General features: G+C 40.4%; 1 protein-coding gene across 1 annotated transcript in view; it reads right to left on the reverse strand.

Moving 5' to 3' along the window:
* Window positions 1–17394, reverse strand: part of LOC150090459 (mitochondrial tRNA-specific 2-thiouridylase 1) — a 190487-nt gene that overhangs the window by 172113 nt on the left and 980 nt on the right. The gene's annotated exons all lie outside the window — the stretch shown is intronic.

Genomic DNA, 17394 nt, shown 5'->3' on the forward strand with positions numbered 1-17394 from the left:
GCACTGCATATGGGTAGCAATAACCGAAGAGAAATGTACCAACTGGTGGTACTACACTCAGGGAAGTGGAAAGTTAAAAAGACCCAGGGGAAATTGTTCAGTCGAATATGAAGTTCATTGAGCAGTGCAGATGGGCTGGCAAGGCAGGTCATGGGCTTGTCAATGTTATATAGGAATTTTGCTAGCACGGATTATCCGGTTATACAAGGAAAAGATCAGGCCACACCTAGAGTACTGTGTACAGGTCTGGAGGCCTCATTTTAGGAAGGATGTAGAGTTGCTAGAAAGAGTACAAAGAAGGACAACAAGATTGGTGAGGAGAACAAAGGGGTGCTCTTACCAAGAAAGGCTTTACTTCTGCAAATTGCAGCACCTGGAGAGTAGGCACCTGTGAGGTAATCTCATTGAGTTGTGTATAAGGCCTTGAATGCGTTGAGCAAGCTGAATGCTGATTTCATTCTTCATCTTGCCCAGATTAAGAACCTGAGGGGACACAGATTCTAATTGAGGAAAGACAATTGTAGAATAGATGTGTGGAAATTTGCCTTTAGCCAGCGGGTAGTTGATTCATGGATAGACTTAATCTTTTGTTGTGGAAGTTGATAGACTAAATAAATTTAAGGCTGAGCTGGTCAGGCATTTGGATTGAATGGAGGGGTGAAATGGGAGTTTTTTTTTTTGACCGATGCTGCTAAAGCTTGCTTTCTTGCATCGTATGCCTCTACTAATGCTAATAAAACCGTCACCGACACGAAGACATTCTGTGCCTTTACTGCGGACATGCCATTGGCAATCTGAACTGGATACTCACACCCTGTTCCTTTTAAAACCCCATCCCCAAGCAGGGGAGGGAGACAGACAGGTGTCTGTCTCCCCCCAATACTTCGCCTGGTGGGGCTCATCTCCACTGACCTCTTTGGGATGCTTACTCTATCCTACCTATCCTTCTGTTTTCCCCCTAGGCTTCAGCCTACCCCTCACTAAACCGACCGAGTACACCCCCTTAACAATGCTGCCAAATTCTAGTGTACACCCCTCTCCCCCTTTTTTTTTTTTATAGGCCTTGCCACTGAAATCCTTGGAACTTAGGTGGAGGAGCCTGCCAGAATACTTAAATAATATCCTGGGTGCCTGACCTGCCTCCTCATGCCAATGTGTATTCAACAGTTGGCCCCAATAGAGGCCAATGGCTAAATGGTCAGAGAAACAACAGAACATAATGCTACACATCAGGCCACTCCATACACACTTTTTAAATCTCTGCCCTCCACAGAATTTTGTGTCACTCACAAAGAATACAATGCAAAGATGGGGGAAATCCCTGGTGCCATCAGACAACTAACACAGTTTACACTTTGCACAATTACCAGTAGCTGTGTGTGCCCTTATCACCAATGCTGTAAGGCAGTTTTATATTATTTCACTATATTGCAGACCAGGTGAAGATATAAACCCAACTATTGAATACATACAAGCAGTCATAGACTTGCTACCTACCACAAATATCATAGTGTGTGCTGATGTCAACTGCCTGTCAGCCTTATGGCATAGAATGGCCAGATACTTTCAGACTATATAGTGACCTCACCCTTTCAAGTGCTAAACCAACCAAATAATCTCCTAACTTTTAGTAGTACCATGTGGGAGAGTGACATTATTGTTACTCTTGCCACCAATCCAATAGCTTATAAAATTACAGACTGGTGTGTCCAGGCAGTCTGGACCACATCAGATCATAGAGCCATCATCTTCAAACTAAACAGGCAATTACAAACAACCCAACACTCGGTGTTGGATATCAACAGATATAACCTTAAAAAGGCAAACTGGCAGATTTCTGCAGAACATACAGCGGCTGAGCTGAAAAACTGGCAAATGAGTGGTCGAGCCTGGACGAGCAAACACTGACTATGACAAACATTTTAATAAAAACAGCAAACCGTCTATTCCACGGAAAAAACCGAGGAAGCAGGTACTCCCCTGGTGGTGCCTTGAACTGACCATACTCAGGAGATGGGTGCACCAGGGAAGGAGAAATTTCCAAAGAGCATCTTGGAGAACATTCCAGAACAACCTAGCTCCAAAATGAGGTGGATGCACTGAGAGATTCATACAGAATCTCTCAGGAATCAGTATACAGGCTTCATAAGAGACAAGAAAAAGGAATGCTGGAGGCACTTGGTAGGAACTACTGGAAACATAACCCTTGGGGAGTTGTCTACAGAATAGTGACCAACAAGAGGCCAACAAGATGCCATGTCTTAGAAACTACTGTCAAACCAGATGGAATCCCAACCCTGTGTTGGGCAGATCCTGTACATAACATCCTAGATAATATTATTTAGACTGAAATTGGGGATCATTCTCCCACCATTATAAAATAAAACACTGAATATGACAATAACAACCAATACTGAACCTCTGTTTACTGTACAAGATATAGAAACAGCACTATCCAAAACCAAAAACAATAAATGCCCAGGTTTTGACTCTTAGAGGTTGAGATTATCAAAAAACCAGCAGAAATAACATCAGACAAATTAATAGCACTATATAATAAGTGTATGACAGAAGGTATATCACAAAGATATGCAAAAAAGCTGTGTTAAGACTAATTCTCAAAAGCCCTGAGAAACCCCCTACCAATCCCAAATCATATAGACCAATAGCCCAACTCCCTGTACTAAGGAAAATATATGAAAGACTAATACATAGCAGATTAGCTCAATACTACATAGAAGCAGGTTTACATTCCAACAATCAGTATGGATTTAAGCAGGGCAACTCTACAGAGGATGACATCCACCACCTACTGACAACAGTTAAAAACCTAAGAGGAGAAATATATGCTGGCCATCTGTATTGACTTTGCTGGAGCATTTGACTCACTCTGGTGGTCTAGTGTCCTTAGGAGACTTCTCCAGGCAAATGCACCACACAACCTCTATAAGGTAATAAACAGCTACCTTACAGACATAAGTGTCTCAGTACGCACAGGGTTCCAGGAATTGATGTGCCCTGCCCGCAGGGTTCAATTTTTGGCTCTTTCTTCTGGACATTGTTCTGGATGAATTTCTGGCCTTGGATCAGGGCCCCGTGGAAAGCCTGCTCTTTGTAGATGACATGATTTTCCTTGTAAAAGCCAACACGCAAGTGGTTGTAGAGCAAAGATCAAATGCTGCCCTCCTGCAGCTGCAGGAATCGGCACAAATGTATATGCTCAAAATATCGCCTGACAAAACCAAACAAATACTTCTAAGAGGCAATTCGGACATAAGAAGACGTTCACAAATCAAAATTAACACAACCAATATAAAAATGGTAACAGAACTAAAATATCTTGGAGTAGTCTTTACAATTCTTAACAAGTACAGGTCACTGTTGAACAAAAGCCGAGAATTAGGATTGAATTTGAAAGTGTCTGCAATTCTGCCCAGACACGATAGGAGGGAGTATATGATGAGAGCCTTGTCGATCAATTCGGCCCTGGAAAGATTGTGCAAGGCTCAAGGGGTAGAATTTTTTCCAGCCTGGACTGTACTTGTTAACAGGAGAGATTGCTTCTACAGGGATGGGATACACTTAAATAGAAAGGGTGCAAGAATATTTGCTGATTCTATCGAGGCAGTGTTAGGTGGGTCGGAAAACTGCTAGCTTGGGGGGAGACAAAGACCAATAGATTGACAGTAGCCACTGGCAGAGGTGAAAGAGATTCTTGCACTGCTTCTATTAGAATGAGCAGAAGCCTGAAAAACAAGATGCATGGTATTTCAGAGACTGCTGGGAGCCATTGCGGTACAAGTAAACACATGGGTTGTGTTAGGGTAGCTAAGAATAGAAACAGGTGCAGGTATACTTGCGTGTACACCAATGCTAGGAGTTTAGTAAATAAATTTGATGAATTTGAGGTATTGCTCAAAACATCGAAGGCAGATATTGTTGGGATATCAGAGACGTGGTGTCACACAGATATAAGGGATGCGGAACTGCAATTTGGGGAGTACAACGTCTACAGAAAGTATAGACAGGATAGGAAGGGGGGAGGGGTTATGCTATTAGTTAAGAAACACAAAAAAACCAAGGAAGTGAAGCCAGTCGACATCGCTGGACAGTGCAGTGTGGAGTCAGTTTGGTGTGACATAAACATTGGGAGATCAAAATTGAGAGTAGGAGTGTGCTATAGGCCTAATGACTCTGATGAGTATAATAAGGAACTGTACAGGGAAATAGAGTGGGCCAGTAAATCAGAGTGTCTTATAATGGGAGATTTTAATTTCCCAGATATTGACTGGATTTTGGGGGCTGGTTACTCACACACTAGCAGGGCTTTTGTGGATTTATTGGATGATTGTTTTCTACATCAGCATGTTCGGGAGGCAACTAGAGGGAGTAATACTCTTGATTTGATTATCAGCAGTGATTCTTCATGCATTAAGAATCTGCAGATAAATGAACCACTAGGTGGCAGTGATCACAGTGTGCTGAAGTGGGATTTACTCAAAGAGGTAACTACCATTAGGGGTAAAGGGAAAGGTTATTGCTTCCGTAAAGGCGACTACGATGGACTGAGACAGTATTTAAATTCTATACAGTGGGACCAACTGATAATGTTACCAACAGCAAATTCAAAATGGGAAGCATTCAAAGAACTTATCTTGGAAGCTACTAGGCTTTACATAACAACTAAGAAATATTGTTCAAGGTTTAGGCCAAAATGGATGTCAGATGAACTAATGAGGCATATGGCAGAAAAGAAAAATGCATGGGATACATACAAATTAACACATGACACAGAAGCCTATGATAGATACAAGTTGATATGCAACCAAGTTACAAAGGAGGTTAGGCAGGCGAAGGCAGATTACGAGAAATCCTTGGCAAGGGATGCAAAGAAAAACAGCAAAGAGTTCTTTACTTATGTAAACTCTAGAAGGAAGGGGATGAATCAGATTGGTCCACTTGATATTGATGGGTCAAGTGTTGATGATCCTGCTCAGGTAGCTAACAAACTAAATGAATATTTTGCATCGACATTCACACATGAGGAGTTATTCAGCGAGGGGAATGCCAGAGGTGTATTCAACTCTAGCAGTAAGCTACAGAATCTTGAAATAACTGGGAGTAAAGTGGAGGAGAAACTGTTGAAGATAAACACAAGAAAGGCACCCAGGGTGGATGGGATCTATCCAGTTTTATTAAAGGAGGCAGCAAAGGAAGTAAGCAAACCCTTAGCCATAATTATGAGAGCTTCCTTGGACTCAGGGGAGGTACCCATAGACTGGAAATGTGCAAATGTGACCCCAATTCACAAAGGAGGATCAAAGGCTGACACAAGTAATTATAGACCTGTGAGCTTAACTTCTGTTCCAGGAAAATTAATGGAGGCACTGGTTAAAGAAGCACTGCAGGATCATTTAGACAAGGCTTCAGTTATAGCTCAGACACAGCATGGTTTTGTTAAGGGGAAGTCTTGCCTGACCAACTTGATTGGATACTATGATGCAGTCACAAAAGAACTGGATGCAGGGAATAACTTTGATATTATATACTTGGATCTTAGAAAGGCTTTTGATACTGTTGCACATGGAAGACTGCTACACAAATTGGAGCAGTGTGACATTGGAGGCAAATTGCTGCTATGGATAAAGGGGTGGTTGAGGGGGAGAAAACAGAGAGTTGTAATCAATGGACACTGCTCATCGTGGACTGATGTTATTAGTGGAGTCCCTCAGGGCTCAGTGTTGGGTGCATTATTGTTTTCTGTATTTATAAATGATATTGATGATGGTATATCGGGCTTAATGTCCAAGTTTGCAGACGATACAAAGGTTGGCAGGGTTGTCAAGGACACTACTGACACTATGCTGCTGCAACAGGATCTGGAAAGGTTGAGCAGATGGGCTGAGAGGTGGCAAATGAAGTTTAACATTGACAAATGTAAAGTACTACACATGGGAAACAGCAACCCCAGAGCAACGTATCAACTCTGTGGTACAACACTGACAGTGGTAGAGAATGAAAGGGACTTGGGGGTGGTTGTGCAGGCAGATATGAAGTTCTCTGAGCAGTGCAGACGGGCTGCAAGAGTAGCTCATGGAGTATTGTCAATGATATACAGGAATTTTTCCAGCAGGGATAAGGAGGTGATTATTCCATTGTATAAGGCGATGGTCAGGCCACACCTAGAGTACTGTATACAGGTCTGGAGGCCTCATTTCAAGAAGGATGTAGAGCTGCTGGAATGAGTACAGAGAAGGGCAACAAGATTAGTGAATGGAACAAAGAGGTGCTCTTACGAAGAAAGGCTTAAGTTTTGCAGATTACAGTGTCTGGAGACTAGGCACCAGCGAGGTGATCTGATAGAGGTGTATAAAGCCTTGAATGGTTTAAGCATGCTCAATGCTGATGGGATTCTTCCTCTAGCTCAGAAAAATCACCTGAGAGGGTATAAATTCAAATTGAGGAAAGACAGATGTAGGATAGACGTGCGGAAATTTGCCTTTAGCCAGCGGGTGGTTGGTTGGTGGAACAGACTTCCATCCCTTGTGGTGGAGGTTGATAGCCTAAATAAGTTTAAGGCTCAGCTGGACAGGTATTTTGAACGAACAGAGGGGTGAAGTGGAAGTGGTTTTTTTTTTTTTTTTTTTTTTTTTGGCTGATGCTGCATAAGCTTGCTTTCTTGCATCAAATGCCTCTACTAATGCTAATGCTAATGCTAATTCAAAATTAATTTTTTATCCCCATTTGACCTACTTGGCGAAGAAAGTGAGAAATAATGCATGTATGATTGCCAGGATCAGTCGGGCAGACTGGGAACTCAAAAGAAAGATCCTGGCAATCATATGCCATGCAATGTTCCTACCTGTTAGCATTAGCATTAGCATTAGTAGAGGCATTTGATGCGAGAAAGCAAGCTTATGCAGCATCAGCCAAAAAAAAAAAAAATAAAACTTGAATTCAATAACTTTATGTAATACATTTTTTTTCAAATTTCGGGCCCCAAAATTAAGGTGCGTCTTATACATGGGGAAATACGGTAAGTACACACTAACCCTAGTTTTAATCTTTTATATTCTTTCTTTTTTAGCTTAATTATTAAGCATTAGTATTTAAATTAAATTACACCCTTATCTTTCCCGGTCAAAACAGTGCTCAGTGGGTGGGGGGGAGAGGGGTGCCAAAATTGCAAGCGTGAATGTTTCTCGCTAATCCTTGTTCAGTATGTGTTATGCGCTTGCCATGGAAGGTTTCGTCGTTTGCTTTTAATTTATGTTTATAAATTGAATAAATTTATCAATTTATAAATTGATATGAACATGTCAATGCCAGATTTGGGTTTATAAATTGATATGCTTACAAAAGTGATAAATTTACCATTTTGCAGTGTAAAACAGACTTTTTTGAGTGTGTTAACGGAAGAAAGTGACTTTATTGTGGACAAGTTCTTTCTAACCCACACAAAAATATGGCTACGAATAACAAGGAAATGTGAAAAGATCAAAGAAGGTGATGACATTAGCAAATAAAATTGAGTTATTAGACAAAATTTCTAATGGTGAAAGTGTCTTCTCAGTGGCAAAACATTATAAAATCAATGAGTCAATGGTACGATCAATCAAAAAATCAGAAGAAAAAATCTGCCGTAGTAGTAGTAGTAGTAGCATGTGATGCAAGAAAGCAAATGTATGAGCTTATGCAGCAGCAGCCAAAAAAAAAAAAAAATCGCACCATTCCCTCCAAATGCCTGTCCAGTTCCTCCTTAAATTTATTCAACCTATCAACTTCCACAACGACAGATGGAAGTTTGTTCCAGCAATTAACCACCCGCTGGCTAAAGGCAAATTTCCGCACATTTATTCTACATCTGTCCTTTCTTAATTTGAACTTATGTCCCCGTAGGTTGGTAATCTGAACAAGTGGAAGGATCCCATCAGAATTCAGCGTGCTCAACCCATTCAAGGCCTTATAGACCTCAATCAGATCACCGCGCAGGTGCCTAGTCTCCAGCCACTGCAATTTGCAGAACTTAAGCCTCTCTTGATAAGAGGATCCCTTCAGTCCCCTCACCAATCCTGTTGCCCTTCTCTGTACATGCTCTAGTAAATCTACATCCTTCCTAAAATGAGGCCTCCAGACCTGTACGCAGTACTCAAGGCGTGGCCTAACCATTGCCTTATACAGAGGGACAATCACCTCCTTTTCCCTGCTAGCAAAATTCCTATATATCATTGACAAAACCCAATCACCTGCCCTGGCAGCCTGTCTGCATTGCTCAGAAAACTTCATATCTAACTGCACAATTACTCCCAGGTCTTTTTCATTTTCTACCACCTTAAGTGTAGTACCACACAGTTGGTACGTTTCTCTGGGGTTACTTCTACCCGTATGCAGTACTTTGCATTTGTCAAGGTTAAATTTCAGTTGCCACTTCTTAGCCCATCTGCCCAAATTATCTAGATCCTGTTGCAGTAGCACACTGCCATTACTGTCATTAACAACCCTGCCAACCTTTGTATCATCTGCAAACTTCGACACTAAGCCTGATATACCTTCATCAATATCATTGATAAATATACAAAACAACAGTGGACCCAACACTGAACCCTGTGGGACTCCACTAATAACATTAGTCCAAGAAGAGCAGCACCCATTGATTACCACCCTCTGTCTTTTCGCACATAACCATCCTTTTATCCATTGTAACAACTTACCCTTAATACCATTCTGCTCCAATTTGTACAATAGTCTCCCATGCACAACAGTGTCAAAAGCTTTCCTGAAATCCAAATATATGATATCAAAATTATTTTTTGCATCCAGTTCCTCTGTAACCACATCATAATATCCTATCAAATTTGTCAGACAAGACTTTCCCTTAACAAACCCATGCTGTGCCTGAATTATTGCTGCAGTCTTGTCTAGATGATCCTGCAATGCATCTTTAACCAGCGACTCCATTATTTTACCCGGAACAGAAGTTAAACTAACTGGTCTGTAATTACTCGTGTCACCCTTTGATCCCCCTTTGTGAATTGGGGATACATTTCTACAACAGTTTCTCTTCCACTTTGCTCTTAGTTATTACAAAATCATTAAGTATCCTGCAACAATTTGATAACCTTCTGCCATTTTCAAACCTTAATAATTCCTCATTTTCAAACCTTAATAATTCCTCATGTGTGAATGTAGATGCAAAATACTCATTCAGTTTGTTTGCTATCTGAGCAGGATCATCAACATCAATGACATCGAACCATCGATGTCAAGTGGACCAATCAGATTCATCCCTTTCCTTTTAGAGTTTATATAAGTAAAGAAATCCTTGCTGTTTTTCTTAGCATCTTTTGCCAAGGATTTCTCGTAATCTGCCTTCGCCTGCCGAACCTCCTTTGTGACCTGATTACAGATTAACTTATATCTGCCATAGGCTTCTGAGTCGCTTGATAATTTATATGCATCCCATGCATTTTTCTTCTCTGTTACGAGTCTCATTAGTTCATTTGACAACCATTTAGGCCTAAACCTTGAACAATATTTCTTAATAGGTATGAAACTTTTAGTAGCATTCACGATTAATTCCTTGAATGCTTCCCACTTAGAATTTACTTTTGGTAACATCGTCAGTTGATCCCACTGTACAGAATTTAAAAACTGTCGGAGACCACTGTACTCGCCTTTAAAATTTGCTCTGTAACTCGTGATGTTAAATTAGAAAAAATGGAAAAAGCTTTAAATCTGTGGATAGAAGACCGAACTCAAAATAAAATTTCGTTAAGTTCACTCATTATTCATGAAAAGGCAAAACACCTTTATCAACACTTTAGTGAAACTGGTGATAGCACTGGCAGGATAAGTTTTTTAGCTAGCAAAGGCGCTGGTTTGAAAGATTTGTTTGAAATTTCTAATAAATATTACATTTAATATTAAATTGTTTCTCATTTTCATTTCGATGCCATATGCTTGCATTTCACTATGTCTATGTACATAGTCATATTATGAAGATACATATAATACATACATAGACAAAATTTTACACTAGTTTTTCTTATATGACTCATAATTTGCGTTTTCGGTATTCGCGGCATTTCTCAGGAACGTAACCCCTGCGAATCGCGGGGGTTTACTGTATATATATTAAATGTTACAATGGACGAAAAAAGGTTTCCAATTGATGAAATAGCTTTCTTTTAAATAGCATTTTTTCCCTAACAGGAAAAAAATATATGTATATTATAAACTATAACAAAAAAGTATAAAAATAGAATGCAAGTAGAGTGAGAATGCGGATTATGAATGAAGTAAATGTGTTTCTCCCATCCCCCCACTGTCAGCTAACATATCCCATCCCCAGAGAGGGATTGGTAGTTTGACCTTCCTACTGGATTCAACAAAACATGGACTTGACAACCATCACCGACGAAGGCATACTGTAGCTTTGCTGCCAACGTGGCATTTGGTGATCTGAACTGGATACGCTAACCTGGTTCCCTTTAAAACCTCGTCCCCGGCCAGAGGAGGGAGGAGACGAGTCTCTGTCTCCTCCAATTGCTGCCTCCCCTCATTCTTTGCCTGGTGGGGCTTGACCCCACTAACCTCTTTGGGGATGCCTACTCTATCGTCCCCATCCTTTTACCTGTTTCCCCTTGGTGTTCTCCCCCCCACTCTAACCAAACCAACCAACTACCTTGAAGCTTAAGTTTTGCAAATTTGTGTCTGGAGACTGGGCACCTGCGAGGTGATCTGATTGAGGTGTATAAAGCCTTGAATGGTTTGAGCATGCTCAATGCTTATGGGATTCTTCCTCTTGCGCAGAATAATCTACTGAGAGGGCATAAATTGAAATTGAGGAAAGACAGTTGTAGAATAGATGTGAGAAGTTTGCCTTTAGCAAGTGTGTGGTTGATTGCTGGAATAAACTTCCATCTGTCGTCATAGAAGTTAATAGCTTAAATAGATTCAAGGCAGAACTGGACCAACATTTGGAGTGAATGGATGGGTGAAATGAGAAGGGTGTGTTTTTTTTTTGGCTGATGCTATATAAGCTTTCTTTCTATTATCATGTGCCTTTACTAATGCTAATGCTAATTCGAACACAAATAGTACGTTCCTCTGGGGTCACTTCTACCCATATGCAGTACTCTGGATTTTTCAATGTTAAACTTCAGTTGCCATTTCTCAGCCCATCTTCCCAAATTTTATAGATCATGCTGCAGTAGCACACTACCATTACTGTCATTAACAACCCTGCCAACCTTTGTATAATCAGCAAACTTCGACACTAAGCCTGATATACCTTTATTAATATCATTGATAAATATACAAAACAACAGTGGACCCAACACTGAATCCTGTGGGACTCCACTAATAACATTAGCCCACGAAGAGCAGTGCTCATTGATTTTTTTATGTAAACCCCAAACACGAGAGGTGTTAGAACCTATAGTACTTAGTACCGTGCTTGGGTTCGAGGTTGAGAAGATGGAAGAAGAATTTGTTGACATTGGACTTGAACTTCTGTAGATTGTAATTTTCAGGAAATACGAACGAAGGAGGGTTGTTCCAGAAAACGGCAGTTGAATGAATAAACGAGGAAGATGAAAAGTTGGTTCTGTGAGTTTGAAGTTGGACAGTAAATGGATGTTGGCTGGTGGCAGCACGTGTTTGGACTGTTTTGAAAGAGAGAGCTGGAATTATAGAAGCTAATTCAGAAGAACAGTGCCCATGGAAGTATCTGTAGAAGAGGCATGCAGCAGAAACAGTACGTCTATGAGACAGCGAGTGCAGAGACTCTGTTAGAGATGAGTCATTAATTAACCTAACTGCCCTCTTCTGAATGGAATCAAGACGACTGAGAGAAGTTTTGGGGGCATCACCCCAGATGTGGGAACAATATTCCATGGCAGGGCAGATTTGAGATTTATACAGAGTGAGCATCTGTTTGGAAGAAAAGTACCGCCGAGAGCGAAAGAGAAAACCAAGTTTTTTAGATGCAGAAGAAGCAATATTTGTATTGTGCTTGTGCCAAGAGAGATTAGAAGTAAGGGTAATCCCCAAAAGGGATATATCATTTTGCCTAGAAATCGGAGTGTCACTAAAGATAAGCATAGGAGCGGAAGAATCCTTTTTTGCGAGATATAAGAGAAGACTGAGTTTTAGAAGGGTTAAAATCAACTAAGTTGTCTTTGCCCCACTGGAGAATTACCTGAAGATCGGCATTTAAGGAATTGGTAGCAGATTTTCGAAAAGTTGAAGCTGATTGAGCAGGACAAGGTTTCTCAAAATGGAAAGTTGAATGCAATGTGCTATCATCCGTAAAACTATGTATACAATTTCCAGTCAATGGAAGAAGGTCATTAATATACAAGAGGAAAAGAGTGGGGGAAAGAGATGAACCTTGGGGGACACTGACATTAGTGGAGAAGTTAGAAGACAGAGAGCCATCTACCATCACCCTCAGTGAACAATCAGAGAGAAAACTGGATAACCAATTACTACCGCTATCGATTACAACCGCTATCTTCTCCCACTCAACCACCTTTTTATCCATTACAGCAGCTTATCATTAATACCATTTTGCTCCAATTTGTACAGCAGTCTTCCATTATCTTTTGCATCCAGTTCCTTTGAAACCACATCATAATATCCAATCAAATTTGTAAGACAAGACTTTCCCTTAACAAACCCATGCTGTGTCAGAATTATTGCTGCAGTCTTGTCTAGATGATCCTGCAAAGCATCTTTAACCAGTGACTCCATTATTTTACCCGGAACAGAAGTTAAACTAACTGGTCTGTAATTACCCTTCGAACCCCCTTTGTGAATTGGAGATATATTTGCAAATCTCCAGTCCATGGAGACCTTCTCTGAGGATTCTCACATAATTATGGCTTACTCCCTTTGCCGCCTCCTTAACATAACTGGATAGATCCCATCCACCACGGGTGCCTTTCTTATGTTTAACTTCAACAATTTCTCCTCCACTTATCTCTCAGTTATTACAAAATCATTAAGCACCCTGCTACAATTTGATAATCTTCTGCCATTTTCAAACCTTAATAACTCCTAATGTGTGAATGTAGATGCAAAATACTCATTCAGTTTGTTGGCTATCTGAGCAGGATCATCAACAATCGAACCATCGATATCAACTGGACCAATCTGATTCATCCCCTTCCTTTTAGAGTTTATATAAGTAAAAAAAAATCCTTGCTGTTTTTCTTAGTATCTTTTGCCAAAGATTTCTCATAATCTGCCTTTGCTTGCCTAACATCCTTTGTGACTTGATTACAGACTAGCTTATATCTGACCCAGGCTTCTGTGTCACCTGATAATTTATATGCATCCCATGCATTTTTCTTGTCTATCACGAGTATCATTATTCATTTGACAACAAATTTAGGTCTAAACCTTGAACAATATTTCTTAATAGGTATGAAACATTTAGTAGCTTCTACGATTAATTCCTTGAATGCTTCCCACTTAGAATTTTTCTGTTGGTAACATCATCAGTTGATCCCACTGTACAGAATTCAAAAACTGTCTGAGACTACTGTAGTCAATTTTACGGAAGCAAAAATCCTTTCCTTTACCACTGATGGTAATTATATCTGTAAGTAAATCCCACATCAGTACACTGTGATCACTGCCACCTAGTGGTTCCTTTATCTGCAAATTCTTAATACATGAATGATCACTGCTGATAACCAGATCAAGAGTATTACTCTCTCTGGTTGCTTCTCAACAGGAAACATGCTGCTGCAGGAAACAATCATCCAATAAATCCACAAAAGTCTTACTAATGTGTGAGTGACCAATCTACAAGTTCCAGTCAATATCTGGGAAGTTAAAATCGCCCATTATAAGACATTCTGATTTACTAGCCCACTGTATTTCTCTGTACAATTGTTCATTGTATTCATTCGAGTTATTAGCCCTACAACACACTCCTACTCTTCTTTTTGCTTTCGTAGGGCTTATGTACACCAAACTGACTCAACAGTGCACTGTCTATCTATATCAACTAGATGCATTTCTTTTGATTTTATGTTTTTCTTAATTAACAGCATACACCCTCCTCATTTCCTATCCTGTGTATCCTTTCTGTACACATTGTACTCCCCAAATTCTAATTCTGCATTCCTTATCCCCTTGTATAAGGGAATGATCTGGCCATATCTTGAGTATTGCATACAGGTCTGGAGGCCTTATTTTAGGAAGGATGTAGAGCTGTTGGAACAAGTAATGCACAAGGTTTGGCTACAAGCTTAGTGAGTGGAACAAAGAGTTGCTGTTACCAAGAAACACTTAAGTTCTGCAAATTGCAGAGTCTGTAGCCTAGGCACCTGTGAGATGATCTGATTTAGGTGTATAAGGCCTTGAATGGTTTGAGCAAGCTGAATGCTGATGGGATTCTTCCTCTTGCTCAGATTCCGCACCTGAGGGGACAAATTCAAATTGAGGAAAGAGTTGTAGAATAGATGTGCGTTAATTTGCCTTTAGCCAGTGATTGATTGATTGCCTGGACAAACTTCAATTTGTCATTGTAGAAGTTAATTGCTTATATAGATTTAAGGCAGAACTAGACAAACATTTGGAGCGAGTGGATGGGTGAAATGAGAAGGGTGTGTGTGTGTGTGTGTGTTTTTTTTTTTTTTTTTGTTTGGCTGATGCTCTATAAGATTTCTCTCTTGCATTATGTGCCCTTATAATGCAGTGAGACATATTTTGCTATCTAGTAATCACTATCTGAATGCGAAATATAATTTTAATATCATAATCTTGAGTTTCAAGAAGGCTTTTGATAGTGTTGCACATAAAAGACTGCTGTACAAATTGGAGCAGTGTGGCATTAAGGTTAAGTTAGTGCTATGGATAAAGAGATGGTTGAGTGCGAAAAGACAGAGTGGTTATCAATGGACACTGCTATTCATGGACTAATGTTATCAGTGGAGTCTCCCAGCATTCAGTGCTGGGCCCATTGTTGTTTTCAATATTCAGTAATGATATTAATCGATTCAGATTGCAGGCCAAAAGAAAACCTCCACAATCCAGTCTGAACCTCAATTGTGGGGGTTTTCTTTTGGCCTATGGATCATTGATTTCTGGAGCAGGCTGCCCTTGCAAGTGGTTGAGGCTGATGGTTTGAATGGATTCAAAGGTCAATTGGATGGTTGCCTGTTTGGGGAGGGAAGCATATAATTTGTATGTTCTTTTCTACTCAGTGTTTTTTTTTTTTGCTAGTGTAGCAAAAGCTGTTGTTATTATTTGGTTTTTAGGAGCATTAGCAACTAAGGCCATATTGCTCCAGGGGATATGCGGTGGTCATTCCCTGACCTTTCCGCATCCTCCATATTTGGTGGGTCACGGGCTCGAACCCCGGTCTAATCAAGAAGCATGTGCTACGCAATGCTGCTCCTTCCCACCTGGCTACGGAGGTGCTGTAGCAAAAGCATGTGGCTTCCTAGCCCTATATGGTAAATTCTATTACCATATTGATGAAGGTATACCAAGCTTAATGCTTAAGTTTGCAGATGATACAAAGGTTGGTAGGGTAGTTAATGACAGTCATTAAGTTGAGCTACTGCAACAAGATCTAGGAAAATTGGGTTGATGGGCTGGGAAATGGCAGTTGAAGATTAAGATTGAAAAATGCAAGTACTGCATATAGATAGCAGTTATCCCAGAGTAATTTAGCAGCTGTGTGGTACTACACTCAGGTTAGTAGAAAAAGAAAAAGACCTGGTGGTGGTCATTGTACAGTCAGACCTGAAATTCTCTGAGCAGTGCAAACATACAGCAAGGACAGCTCATGGGGTTTTGTCAATGATATACAGAAGACTATTGTACAAATTGGAGCAGAATGGTATTAAGGGTGAGTTGCTACAATGGATAAAAGGATGGTTAAGTGTGAGAAGACAGAGGGTGGTAATCAATGGGTGCTGCTCTTCGTGGACTAATGTTATTAGTGGAGTCCCACAGGGTTCGGTGTTGGGTACACTGTTGTTTTGTATATTTATCAATGATATTGATGAAGGTATATCAGGCTTAATGCCGAAGTTTGCAGATGATACAAAGGTTGGCAGGTTGTTAATGACAGTAATGGCAGTGTGCTACTGCAACAGGATCTAGATAATTTGGGCAGATGGGCTAAGAAGTGGCAACTGAAGTTTAACCTTGACAAATGCAAAGTACTGCATATGGGTAGAAGTAACCCCAGAGAAACATACCAACTGTGTGGTACTACACTTAAGGTGGCAGAAAATGAAAAAGACCTGGGAGTAATTCTGCAGTCAGATATGAAGTTTTCTGAGCAATGCAGACAGGCTGCCAGGGCAGGTCATAGGGTTTAGTTAATGATATATAGGAATTTTGCTAGCAGGGAAAAGGAGGTGATTATCTCTCTGTATAAGGAAATGGTCAGACCACGCCTTGAGTACTGCGTACAGGTCTGGAGGCCTCATTTTAGGAAGGATGTAGATTTGCTTGAGCGTGTACAGAGAAGGGCAACAAGATTGGTGAGGGGAATGAAGGGATCCTCTTACCAAGAGGCTTAAGTTCTGCAAATTGCAGTGGCTGGAGACTAGGCACCTGCGCGGTGATCCGATTGAGGTGTATAAGGCCTTGAATGGGTTGAGCACGCTGAATTCTGATGGGATCCTTCCACTTGTTCAGATTACGAACCTAAGGGGACATAAATTGAAATTAAGAAAGGACAGATGTAGAATAGATGTGCGGAAATTTGCCTTTAGCCAGCGGGTGGTTAATTGCTGGAATAAACTTCCATCTGTTGTTGTGGAAGTTGATAGGTTGAATAAATTTAAGGAGGAACTGGACAGGCATTTGGAGGGAATGGTGTGATTTTTTTTTTTTTTTGGCTGATGCTGCATAAGCTCATACACTTGCTTTCTTGCATCACATGCCACTACTACTACCTGCTAACAAGGGTTAAGAAGTTTATTATCCCTTTGTACAAGGTCATGGTTTGACAGCATATTGAGTATTATATACAAACAACAGTGTCTGGAGGAGTCTATGGACCCGCAAGATGGGACAGGTGTTTAAAGCCTTGAGTGAATTTTGCCATTGCTTAGACAACACACTTGAGTGAAGGAGAATTGAAACTGAGGAAGTATGGTTGCCTGCAGGTGTTGGATTGATGGAACAAATTTCCATCTTTTGTTGTGGAAGTGAGTAGTTTGAATAAATGCAAGGAAGAACTAGGAAATTTCTTGGAGGATACAGGCATGTGAGGTGAGTAGTTTTTTTTTTTTTTTTTTTTTGGCCAATCCTCTATAAGTTTGCTTTTTTTTGCATTATTTGTCACTACTAATACTATCATCTCTATTCCTTTCTATAATATTTGAGCAGAATCTCAGACAGAAGAAAATTTTGCCA

This window comes from Mastigoproctus giganteus, chromosome 2 (genome assembly GCF_048544385.1).
Source record: "Mastigoproctus giganteus isolate SK-2022 chromosome 2, ASM4854438v1, whole genome shotgun sequence".
Lineage (NCBI taxonomy): Eukaryota > Metazoa > Arthropoda > Arachnida > Uropygi > Thelyphonidae > Mastigoproctus > Mastigoproctus giganteus.